The sequence below is a fragment of the Balaenoptera acutorostrata genome, chromosome 14 (assembly GCF_949987535.1).
Source record: "Balaenoptera acutorostrata chromosome 14, mBalAcu1.1, whole genome shotgun sequence".
NCBI lineage: Eukaryota > Metazoa > Chordata > Mammalia > Artiodactyla > Balaenopteridae > Balaenoptera > Balaenoptera acutorostrata.
Window position 1 is genome coordinate 21345294 of NC_080077.1, and position 12600 is coordinate 21357893.

The 12600-nt window shown below is 43.1% G+C and overlaps 1 protein-coding gene across 1 annotated transcript in view; it reads right to left on the reverse strand.

The window, feature by feature from the left end:
- Window positions 1-5629, reverse strand: part of STX11 (syntaxin 11) — a 31514-nt gene extending 25885 nt beyond the window's left edge. Inside the window, exon 1 of the mRNA XM_007171327.2 lies at window positions 5464-5629. The gene's annotated coding sequence lies outside the window, so the exon portion shown is untranslated. The remainder of the gene's footprint in view (window positions 1-5463) is intronic.
- Between the last annotated feature and the right edge of the window lie 6971 nt (window positions 5630-12600).

Sequence of the window (12600 nt, forward strand, 5' to 3'; positions counted from 1 at the left end):
TAAAAGATTTGTGTCACTAGTCAATACACCCAGGCACATAATAGAAAATTTAAAAAAAACAAAAAACCCAGGAGGTGAGACATGCATTGCTGCAACCCTGAAACTGAAACAGAAGTGAGAACAATCCTTGTTCACTCTTTTTCCATATGAAGATAGCAGTAGAGTTATTTCCACTACTCTGAAAAGTCGGAATTCACATGATTACCCAAAAAGTTATGCAATGAGCAATGAAATGTCATTTTATATCTTTGAACAGAGAAACAAGTAAAACAATTGGGTATACAAAATGGGGAACACTTTTCTAAGCAACTTCTTATTTCTGGATTACCTTGATACCGTATCCACTAAAAAGAAAAAAAAAGTACATTAACTGAAAACATTTAATTAGCTCAAGAAAGATAACTGGAAATTACCAATCCTAAAACTTCTCCCTACTAAAAATTACCAAATTATTGACCCTTACAAAGAACGTGAATGAGATACACAGATAATGTCTGGTATCCACAGACTCAGAAGGAGTGACCAGCAAATGACTTACCCTGACAGATGGTTTCATTATCAGCAAAAGTCACAGAATGGTTAGCACTCGGAGGAGGCTTAGAGACCTACCAGAGCCCCTAACTCTGGCAATTCTCCGCTCTCAGGGAAACCACAGTCAAAATGAGGAGGCCAGACAAACCCACATGAAATATTAACCAAAACCCTTCCCTTTATTGTTCTCTGAGCACTGAATGAATTACAGGCAGGCATAGAGGAATTTAGACCAAGGGGTAAACATGTGGACTGGATCATCCCGGAAGGCTTCATGTCAGTCTCATATAATAAATGTCTAGATTTCCTGGTAAAGCTAAAGAAATGCTGAATGAAACATTTTGTTTGTATGTGGAGAAAACATTTCAAAACTTCAAGTTTTAGATATTTGAACATTTTAAAACTTCAAACTTTCAGTGAGTTTGCTGATTCGTTTAGGTACAACATTAATTCAACGTCTATAATCCTTACATGGTCCAAAGTAGAGGCCCCCGAGGAAAAAAAGAATTAGACCGTGCTTGCTGAAGAAAACTCAGAGAATTATTCCATGCCAAGGTAGGCTGAATCATGAAATGATGAGAATAGTGAAAAGTTGGGGTCAGATTTTTTTTTTTAAGGGGGGGAGGTCGGGTTGTTAGTCAAAAATATCTTTGTCGGGACCAAAGGAATCGACCCGAAAATAGAAATGAGGGCCCGAACCAGGAAACCTGAATCATTTTGCTCAGCAAAAATCAAGAAAACAGGGGACACAACAGGGACAGCTTCACTTACCAAGACTCTGGAAGTTAGAAGCAGGAGGGGCTGGTAAGTACCTGCTTTGGGGTAAAACCAGAACAAAATAGGCCCCAGAAGGCAGATTATAAACCAGGAGTATAAGATCTGGAGTTGTTATGGACCTGCCTGCATCTGTTAGTAAATCTTCTACCACCAGACTCTGCTCTGTAGAGTAATACCCCCTGGCCAGCCTTTCTGCTTCCCCATGGGAGCGATACTACAGATCTTAGCAACAAAATAGTGAGTGCATCTAAGAAACACAAAGCGCTGAACTGAAGCAACTCTTGAGGACAGTTGTGTGGAAGCTGTGGGAACCTTCAGTCACTCCATTAAAATGTTTTAAATTCCCAGGAGAAATGTTCTGATTATTCTAGGATTATTCCTAGACCAACCAGGTATTTCTTGGGGTGAAGGTGGGGGGGGGGGAGGGGTGCCACAGCACAATAGGACCAGAGGGAACCCCATCTCATGTATTGATTGGGCTATTCCTGGTTGAGGGAGAATTGTCAGGGTCAGGAGAGTGACTCTACTTTGAGTTCACCACAGTGTCCAAAACATCATTCATTCATTCATTCACTCGTTCATTCATAAAGACACCGTATCAGAGCAGAGTGGTTAAGAATGCAAGGTCTGCAAAGGGGAAAGGTGAGGAGGAGGGATAAATGGGGAGTTTGGGATTAACATATACACACTACTATATATAAAATAGATAATCAACAAGGACCTACTGTATAGCACAGGGAACTCTACTCAATATTATGTAATAACCTATACGGGAAAAGAATCTGAAAAAGAATTGATATTATGTATATGTATAACTGAATCACTCTGCTGTACACCTGAAACTAACACAAAATTGTAAATCAACTCTAATATAAAATAAAGATCACATCAAAAAAATTTTTAAAAGAAAGCAAGGTCTGGAGCCTGATGCTTGGGATCAATTTCCTGGCTCTGACAATTACTAACACTGCACTTCCTTCACCAGTGAAAAGTAGTTAACTATAGTACCTATCTCACAGAATTGCAATAAGGAGTAAAAGACTTGATTCATGTAATGAGCCTAGAATAGTGCCTAGAACATAATACGCACTCAATAAATTTTAGCTATTATTAGTATTCAAAAATTTTTCATGAGTACTGACTATATGCCAAACATTGTGTGAGCTCCTCATCATCCTTGAAACCAAACCAACTCTTCCATTTATGTTCCTACCTTAGTCGTTAACTAGAAACGTGGGAGTCATCCTAACCTCCTCCCCCTCCCTCATTGCCCACTTCTGGGTTCTGTGGCCAGGTTCCACCTACTAAACATCTGTCAGCTCCTTCCCTCTTTTCCATTCTTCACTGTCGCTACTTGACTCAAGTCTTCTTTAATTTCTCATCTTTTTTTTAAAAAATTTTTAATTAATTAATTTATTTATTTATGGCTGTGTTGGGTCTTCGTTTCTGTGCGAGGGCTTTCTCTAGTTGCGGCAAGCGGGGGCCACTCTTCATCGCGGTGCGCGGGCCTCTCACTGTCGCGGCCTCTCCTGTTGCGGAGCACAGGCTCCAGACGCGCAGGCTCAGTAATTATGGCTCACGGGCCCAGTCGCTCCGCGGCATGTGAGATCTTCCCAGACCAGGGCTCGAACCCGTGTCCCCTGCACTGGCAGGCAGACTCTCAACCACTGTGCCACCAGGGAAGCCCCTCATCTTAAATATTACAACAATCTCCTCTGTGTCTCCCTAAGGCCAGTGCCACTCTCATCCAATCTATTCTCTCTCTTGATTCTAAGTTGTCTTTTTAAAACAGGTATCTGACAATATCATTCGATTGATTAAAGTCCTTTACAGGATAAACTGAGAGCTCCTACATGACATACGGACCTTCGTGACCTGGCCCAGCCTGTCTCTCCAGGCCCCCTCCCCAGCTGGTGTCCACCCCCAAACAGGCTGATCCTTCTGCTGGGTGGTCTAGCCCTCCATATGCTGATGACTCCTCCTCTTACATTAAGCTTCATTATTTAATTAATACTTACTTCCTAACACTTATCATGACTGAAGCCTGTGCCAAGTTCAGGGAGTACAATGATGAAGATCACACTCAACCCTTTCTCATAGAAAAAGTAATGTTGAGGCTCTTGAGAGAGAAATAAAGTATGGAAATTAAGGTAAAGTTGTCTCCAATTTACCACTGTTTCCCTCACTAGTTGGATATCTTATGGAATTGGAGAAATTGAATATATTCTGGTATGAGGTCCAAAAGCACCTCAGCAGATTCCAGTCCCAACAGTGGATTTACTCATTTTGAGTCATACAGCTATACTGCGTTAGAAAAGGTTGATTTGAACTATAAAAACAGTGATCAGAAAGTTGCTTCAATATGGAGTTATAACGTTATATGCCATTAATCAGTCACTTAAAAATGCCTGTGATTGCCTAGGGGTAATAACAGGCTAGACTTATTTTTACATGGTTATTAGATAATATGAAATATAGTCAATTCAGAATCTCTAAAAATCACGCCTTTCTAATTAATATATTTTTAAATCACTTATTGAATGAAACACTGACGAATAAGCTCAACAGGCTGCCTACAAAGACAAGTGGATGATTAAACCCAAAACCTTCCTCGTTCTTCCAGCAATGATGACGCACTTCATTGAAAATCCCAGATCTGCAAGAACTTCAGTCATATTGGGACAGAGGCTCTACTGTGGGCATAGATTTGTCATTGCACTCACCTTCTATTAGATTTTCCAGTGGATTTGCCAGCCTTCTACACCAGTCTTTAGGGTCCTTGTCAGCAAGATCCTGTCTTATTCTCAACTGTATAACCAGAGCTCGGTAAAGAGACTGGCACAGAGAAGGTGCCCAATGACTGTCTGCTGGGCTGAATTCAGCTCAACTCAGCTCCAAAAGAGATGCTGTCCACTTCTCTATTGTATCCCTTCCTAAGAGCTGCTAACCAGCTGCAACAGACGTATCAGCTTCAACATTTTAATTTCTTAGCTCCAACTGGTATCCACCATCTTCACAACTTTTCATGTGGCACTAATTTACTAAAGACAAACTGTCCAAAATATCTTGATTCAGAGTGACATACAATCACTACGTAATGTGACATACTTCTACAACACCATCCCAATGAAAGTAATAACAAACCAGTTATTGAATAATGAAATTAATTTTCTCTTGGGCCTCTGTGGCAAAGCACATGATTTTAATGGTTATCTTACATCAGTCTAGTGACCCTAGCTGGTATGCTGTACCAACAGGTGCTCTTGGAAACAAAACTTTAAACTGTTACTTCCTATACCACCAGCCCCAGTTAGCAGCGCCTGCATTTCACATCTTAATCTTATTTTAAATACAGCCAGAGCAAACCTCACTTTTCAAAAGTTCATTAACGAAGTCTCACAATTAAGAGAGCAGCGCTGTGACTCATTTTTGGATACCCGTGTGGAAATAACAACTCCCTTTGCTGAGAAACGGCTTAAACAAGTGCGTGAGAACCACAGGAAGTAATACAGACCTCGGCTACTATGAGCCGAGTCTAGATAGAATTCCCTCTTGGGACGGTGTGGTGCTTCTAGGCGCTGCCACTACCTGTTGCCCCCATTCTTCTAAAAAGAAAACAGTCTTATGTGGGCTTGGAAGGAACTATTTCAAGGCGGTATCAACTTCTCCGTATTTCTTGGCTCCTGAGTCATACTGCCAAGTTCAAGTCAAGAAGTCCCCAGTCTGGTATTTTTGAGAAAGTGCAACCTAATAGGAAGTGAACAGATGATCAAACCGAAGTAATGCCTCCACTAATTAAAAAAAAAAAAAAATCAGCCTTTCGACTCAAAAACAAAAGTAGTCTTGGGTGGATACTGTATAAGGAAAGCCTACAACAGGTTATCTCTGAAATCATTTCTATGAAGCCCTAAATGCGCAGTCCCTTGTCCACTGGGAGAAAAAGCAATCACTCCGCTCGGTATTAGGAACCCAAATGCCGTGTTCCCCGACGTGCCGAGAGGCGGCAAGAGACCCAACATCCCCCCAAAGGCATCCCTCGTGTCCACGACCAAGCGAGTCGCTCCGCAGCTCTCAGCGCACAGCCTAGAGGGGCGCGTCCTCGCTCCTACGGGCGGTGAACGAGAGAAAAAGAGACCCAAGGGGAGAAACACAAACCAGGAACGGGACGGCGCGTGCGAACCGAGAAGCCCTCTCCAGTGGGCGTCCGTGCCGCGCTGGGCGCCGGGCGAGGATGGAAACCTGTGGCGCGACTCCTGGCGGATGGTCTCCCGGCGCCTCCAGCGGCTCCTCTGCGACCGCCCTAGCTTCGCGCCGCCGCCGCCGCCGCATCTGGGCGCCGGCCCGGCACCCCGGGCGTCGGAAGCTCCCACAGTAGGGGACCAGGCCCCGCCCCCGGACGGCGGCGCCGGCTCCCCGCGCGCCCCGCCCCACCCCGCCCCGCCAGCAGCCAGGGCGCTCCGGACCACTGGGAGCCCGGCGGACCCGCTCCCGCTTCCTCCCCCTCCTGTGCGCCCCCGGATGCTCTGGGCAGAGGAGCGGAGAGCCGCGGAGGGCGCCGCTCGAGGCAAGTCACCCCTTTTCCTAGCCCCCTCCTCCTTGGCGCCCCCTAGCGCCGGGGGCGTGGCCCAAAGGCGCGGGACTTTCCGCCGGGATCCCCCCTGCGCTGGTGACGTTTGCGGGCCGTGCCGGTGCGTTTCCCGCACGGTTCTGAGTGTTGGGGTGACTGCGAGGGGCTCCGGCCGGCTCTGCACCTGCCGCGCGACCCTGTCGGCGGCCGGCGAGGAGGCTGCGGGTCCCCCCGAGGCTGAGCACCGCCTTCCCAGAACCCACCGGGATTCAGCCCTTTCCAGTGAGCTTTAAACGCCATCCCGGTTCATTCATTCATTCGTTCGTTTGCTCGATACTAACCTAGCGTCCGCACAAGTGCTGAGGAAACTGCGTGGCCAAAAGCACCGCCAAGACATTGCCCTCAAGGAACCGGCATTCCGGTGAGGAAAGATGAACAGATAAAGTGTTTATCATGTGAGGTTAGTGGTATCTTGAAAAATAAGGCTGAGGCTTAAAAGGTAGAAAGTGCTCGAAAAGGGAGGGTGAAAAAAAGACCTACATTGATGGGGAATGTCAAAGAAATGCAGGAGCCAACAGAAAGAGCTCCCAAAGCCAAAGGAGGAGCAACTTGAACAACAAAATGAAGTAGTATTAGATTACAACCTGAAGTAGAAACAAACAAAACACCCCAAAACAACATCCCCCGCCATGAGTCCATAGCAATAAATGGTTGGATACGTAAGTGGTGAAGAGATAGGCTCTCCTTCAGAAGAATTCCTAATAACTTGTGCAGATACTCCACCCTCAAGGAGTAGAAGCCTAACTTCCCACTCCTTAAGTACCAGCTGCTCATAGTGACTTTCTCCCCAGAAGTACGATATGGAAAAGGCGGAAAAAGAGTAGCTTTACAATGGGGACATCTGAAAAACACTGCCTCAACCAGGTGATCAAGGTGGACATTAACAGTCATAAATCATATTCATAGTGTGTGCTCCTGATATGATGTGATGAAAATGGCACTTTACCTCTGTGATCTTCCTCCCAAAAACCCATAACCCCAGTCTTGTCCTAAGAAAAACATCAGGCAAATTCCAATAGTGGGACATCCTACAAAATACCTGACCAATATTTCTCAAAGCTGTGAATGTCATAACAAAACAAGGAAAGTCTGAAAAACTGCCACAGCCTAGAGGATCCTAAGGAAACCTGACAACTAAATGTATGTGGTGTCCTGGATGGGCTCCTGGGACAGAAACAGGCCTCTAAGTAAAAACTAAGGAAATCTGAATAAAGTATGGACTTTCGGTAGTAGCAAAGTATCGAGACTGGTTCATGAGTTGTGATGATGTACCATACTAATTGTACAATGGTGATAATAGGGCAAAATGGGAATGAGGGTTATGGAAACTCCCTATATTATCTTTGTAATTTTTCTGTAAATCTAAAACCATTCTAAAAAAGTTTATTTTAAAAGTAAAGCAAAGTAAGAGAGATGAAGGGGTACTATAATAAACTGAAGAAAATAGGTTGATTGCAAAGGCCTCTAAGATAAAACCGTTGAGGGGGGAAACAATGTGGATATTTGGGTTAAGACCATTTCAAAAAAAAAAAAAAAAAAAGACCATTTCAAGCCAAGGGATCTGCAGATGTAAAGGCCCTGAGGCAGGAGCATGCTTGGCTTCTTGGAGTAATATCAGTGTGGGTGGAACAGAACGAATGGGGGAAGAGTGATAGGTGGTGGAACTGGGGTGGGGAATAGAGCATGTAAGGCCTTGGTGGTCATGATAGTTTTTAAATTTTACTTTTATTGAGAAGGGAAGACATTGAAAAAATTTTAACAGAGGTATGACCTGATGGGGCTTTTTTGTTTTCAACCCACTGTTGTGTTGAGGATAGATTAAGGGACAAGAATGGAAGTAGGCCAGCCAGTTAGGAAGCTGTGATGGTTAATTTTACATGTCAACTTGACTAGGCCTGGGTTGCCCAGGTATTTGGTTAAACATTATTCTGGGTATGTTTGTGAGGGTGTGTCTAGATGAGATTAGCATTTGAATCCATAGACTGAGTAAAGCAGATTGTCCTCCCCAGTGTGGGTGGGCCTCATCTCATCTGTTGCAGGCCTGAATAGAACAAAAGGCAGGATAAGGGAGAATTTGTTCTCCCTAGGCCTGACTGTCTTCGAGCTAGGACATCAGTTTTCTCCTGACTTCAGACTTGACCTCAAACTGGAACTCAGGCCATTTACTCTCCTGCTTCTCAGGCCCTCAGACTCAGGCTGGAATTATACCACCAACTTTTCTGGGTCTCCAGCTTGCCACCTGCAGACCTTGGGACTTCTCAGACTCCATAATTACATGAGCCAGTTCCTTATATTACAGTTCAATCTCTCAATATAGATATAGATATATCTCCTATTTGTTCTCTTTCTCTGGAAAACCCTGACTGACACAACGCCATGGCAGTGGAGCTGGTGAGAATGGGCAGGTTCCGGATATGTTCCCAAGGAGGGGCTGACAGGACTGGCTGACTAATTGGGTGGGGTGAGAGAGAGAGAGAGAGAGGAGTCAAGGATGAGTGCAGGTTTTTCCTTGGAGCAACAAGAAGAAAAGAGGTTCCTTATGCTGAGGTGGGGAAAACTGCCTGGGAAGCAAGTTGTGGAGGTTGAGGGAGGGGAGGGGAGGTTTGTGGGGACTAAAGAGTTCCATTTTGTACACTTGAAGTTTGGAGTTGTTAAGTTGTCAAGAAGGCAGTTGGATCGGTGAGTTTGGGATGATGGGTTCAATCTGGAAGTCTTCAGCACGTACATGATTTGCAGACAGAATTTAGATGTCTGAAGTCTGAGTCCTGGGGCACTCCAAAGTTCAGAGGCCAGGAAGATGAAGAACAAGAAAGGAGAATGAGAAGGTATAATCAGTGAGATAAGAGGTAAACTGACAAAGAATGTTCCAGAAGCCAAATGAAAAAATGTTTCAAGAATGGTCAACTCTATCAAATGGTGCTAAAATGGGTAAAACTAGGATCAAAAACTAAATATGGAGGTCAATGGTGAACTTGATGAGAAGAGTTTGGTGGTGTGTGGTGACCAAAGACTCCTTGGAGCCCAGAGAGAATAAAAGGAGAGTAAGTGGAGACAGAGGAATGAGGCAGTAGCTGGAAGGAAATGTACAGTCAAGGGAGAATTTTTTTTTTTTTAATTAGAAGATATACATACTTGTATGCTCATGGGTATGAGCCAGAAGGGAAGGAAAAAGTGACAGTGCAGAAGAGAAAAGAGATAATTGCCAGAGCAATGCTCTTGAGTAGATGAGCAGAGATGGGATCCAGTGCACAGATGGAAAACTGGGGTTTATTGGGGAAGATAGGGTTCTTCCCTGATGGCAGAGGGGGAGGCAGAATGTATGGGCACAGAAGCTGGTAAATGTGGAGACAGGAATATGTATCATCAATGAAGAAGCAAGACCATCGGCTGAGAGTGAGGAGTAAGAGGAAGTTTGAGAAGAGAGGAGAAAGTAGGAAGTAGCATCTCGGGACAGGGAGAGAGTAAATGGACTTTGAAAATATAGTCAGATTGTTGAATAGTACTAAGGGTTCATTTGAAGTCCGGGATCTTGAATATAAAGGGAGGCCAGTTGGTATAGTTGTGTGTTTTCACGAGCCTCATTTGCCTGCTTGGGCGCATAAAACTAGACAGAGGTCCAGATATAACCAGAGTTTGGAGCTGCCAGGTTAATATGATAGAGGAGACAGGGACAAGAGTGTTGAGTGTCTATGCAAGGGAATGATTATAATGAAGGACCATGGCATCTAAACCGACTAACGAGAGAAGAGAGGACATGAATGATAGTGATGAGGCCAAATAAAAAGATATTAGGTTAATGGATTGGAAGTTCCAGGGTGTCAAGAAATTGCTGCAGTTAGCAGGTTAGAGAGATTCGGTTGGAAAAAATACAAGTTGGGTTTGAGACAGTGGACTACGCAGGGGTGCAGATATGGATGATGGCGCGTTCTAGGGGTTCTCTGCAATTGACCTGACCACCCCAGCCAGGCCCCCAGCTAGGTCTTCTGTGTTTTAGATATTTTTCTGGAGATGTTGGCTCTCACCTCCAGTCTAGATTTTTTGAGCCGTGAATACTTTAGGGCAAAGCCCAGATAAAGCAGGGCCAGCGCTTGAAGAGGGGCATAGCTACCACATAAAGGCTCATCCCCTGTATACTGTGGACATCATCTTGTTTACTACTGCCATCCCTCATCTGAAGGGCTCATAAACGCATTGAATCTTGGGGTTGGAAGGTCATCTATAAATAGTCATTTTATATCCCTACACCACGTTTTCATCACCAACTGCCATTTCTCTTTTCTGTGCTAGTTTTCAGATTACCTGAGGACATGTGTTTAACCTATCTTTTAAAAATTGTGATTAAAATACATGTGATGTAAAATTTACCATTGTAGCCATTTTAAAATGTGAAGTTCAGTTGCATTAAGGACATTCACATCGTTGTGCAACCATCACCATCCATTTCCAGAACTTTTTCATCTTCCCAACTGACAATTCTGTACCCATTAAACACTAACTCCTCATTCCCTGTCTCCCCAGCCCCTGGCAACCACCATTCTACTTTCTGTCTCTGTGAATTTGACTACTCTAGATAGCTCAAATAAGTAGAATCATACAATATTTGTCCTTTTATAACTGGCTTACTTCCCTCAGCATAATGGCTTCAAAGTTTATTCATGTTGTAGCATGTGTCAGAATCTTCTTCCTTTTTAAGACTGAATAATAGTCCTCTTTCAGTGTCTGCTTTCCTTTTTCTGGGGTATATACCCAGAAATGGAATTGCTGGATCGTATGGTAATTCTGTTTTTTTTGTGGGATCATTATACTATTTTTCACAGCAGCTGCACTGCTTTACATTCATACAGCAATGCACAGGGGTTCCAAATTTTCCACTTCTTTGTTAACACTTGCTATTTTCATATAAGCTCTCTTTGATTCCCTCTCTATTTGATACCCTGCTGGGCACATGATGCTGTGTGAGTAAATAAAGAACTGTTATTAACCCTGTAGAAAAGGGAGATGAGATTAAATGAATCAACTTGTACTCAGGAAGCCCCACCTCACACATCTTATTGTCTTACTGTACCCACATGTGGCTACCTAAATTTAAATTAATTAAAATTAAGCAAATTTTTAAATTCGGTTCATTAGCTCATTAGTGACATTTCACCATAATAACTAGTGCTTATTAGTATCCAATATATTGGACAGTGCAGAATAGAACATTTCCATTGTTGCAGACAGTTCTTTGGCTACTATATTGGACAACACTTCCTTTTTTATTTTCTTTTTGGACAGCACTTTCTAGATCCTGGTAGCCACTTCTTCTTTGTCTCACAAAGCATATTTGGATAAGCTTTTCCAGAACTGGACAGCCAAAATTTAAGATAAAAATCCTTCTTTTAGAAGGGAGGAAATATGCTGCCTGAAATGTTTATGGCTCTTTGGCACGTAAATGGCTGCTCTGTGAATTTTCAAAATTTGTATGTTTGAATATTAATTTGGACTTTTAGTGATCATGTGTTTCTGTTGCACTTGATAATTACCTTTATGAACACAGACTTATAAACTATTTAAATATTTCTTTACATCCTTTGAAACACTTACCTACTAAACCATAAGTTTTGAAAAACATTCTCAGAATCACGTTGGAGGCTGTGTCTATTCTACTTACTACTGTTTACTCAAAGCCTAGCACAATACCTCAGACACTGGAAACTCTCAATAAATATTTGTTAAATGATGAGTGAGTGAATGACCACAGTAAGCCCCGAGAAGAACTTGGGGAAGCTCAGGGTACTGAGAGAGCATTTTTAGAGGGTGGCAGGCAGGCATAACAAGATTTAGGAATATGTCTCTAGCATTGATATAGCTTAAAAAGACTTTTTTTTTTTTTAAACAGAACATGGAATTTAAGCTATGTTCTTTTATCCCACTGTTGAAAAAGTAGCTTTATAATTCCTATAAGGTTCTTGTCTATTGCATGTTTATAAACCTTCAACTCTATTTTATGAATACTTGCCACCGATGAATATAACAAGAAAAAATGAATTCTAGATTTTATAATGTCAGCATGTGTGCAGATATCTTCTGTTTGCCCCTTCAGATCCACTTTCTACTACCCTCTATCCTGCTCTCAACCCTGGGAGGTTGATCTGAAAGGATTATTCTAACAGACTCCTGTGCTCTTTGCTTCCCTTGGGTTTGGCCAATAGGAAACTCTTGCAGGAGAGCAGAAGCAGGGGATGAGGTCAGGGAGTTTATTCCAAACGGAAGGGATCTCTGTGTCCCTCAGCATAAGCTCACCGTTCCTCTAAGGTGATCTGTTCTACGTGATTTGCTCTCCCTTCGTTCCAGATACCTCTCTCTACTCATGATTCTCAGGCCTGGGTTATGACAGCCCAGAGGTCCCTACAGTTCTCACTCTGCCTACACCTTTATAATAGTACCTTTATTTATAAACCTTCCTTGAATTATTCTAATTTGAACGTGCTGTCTCTTTCACATTGAGACACTAACTGATACAGCATTATTAAATGGTAGCTAGAACGTAGTGTCCAAATCCCTGCTTTGCTATGTTTATACCTACAGCCTATGAAAATGTTCCCTGATGATATTTTCATCTTCTTATTTAAATCCACTGGTTAGCTTTTTGAAGAAACAATGTTGTATGTCATACGATATAA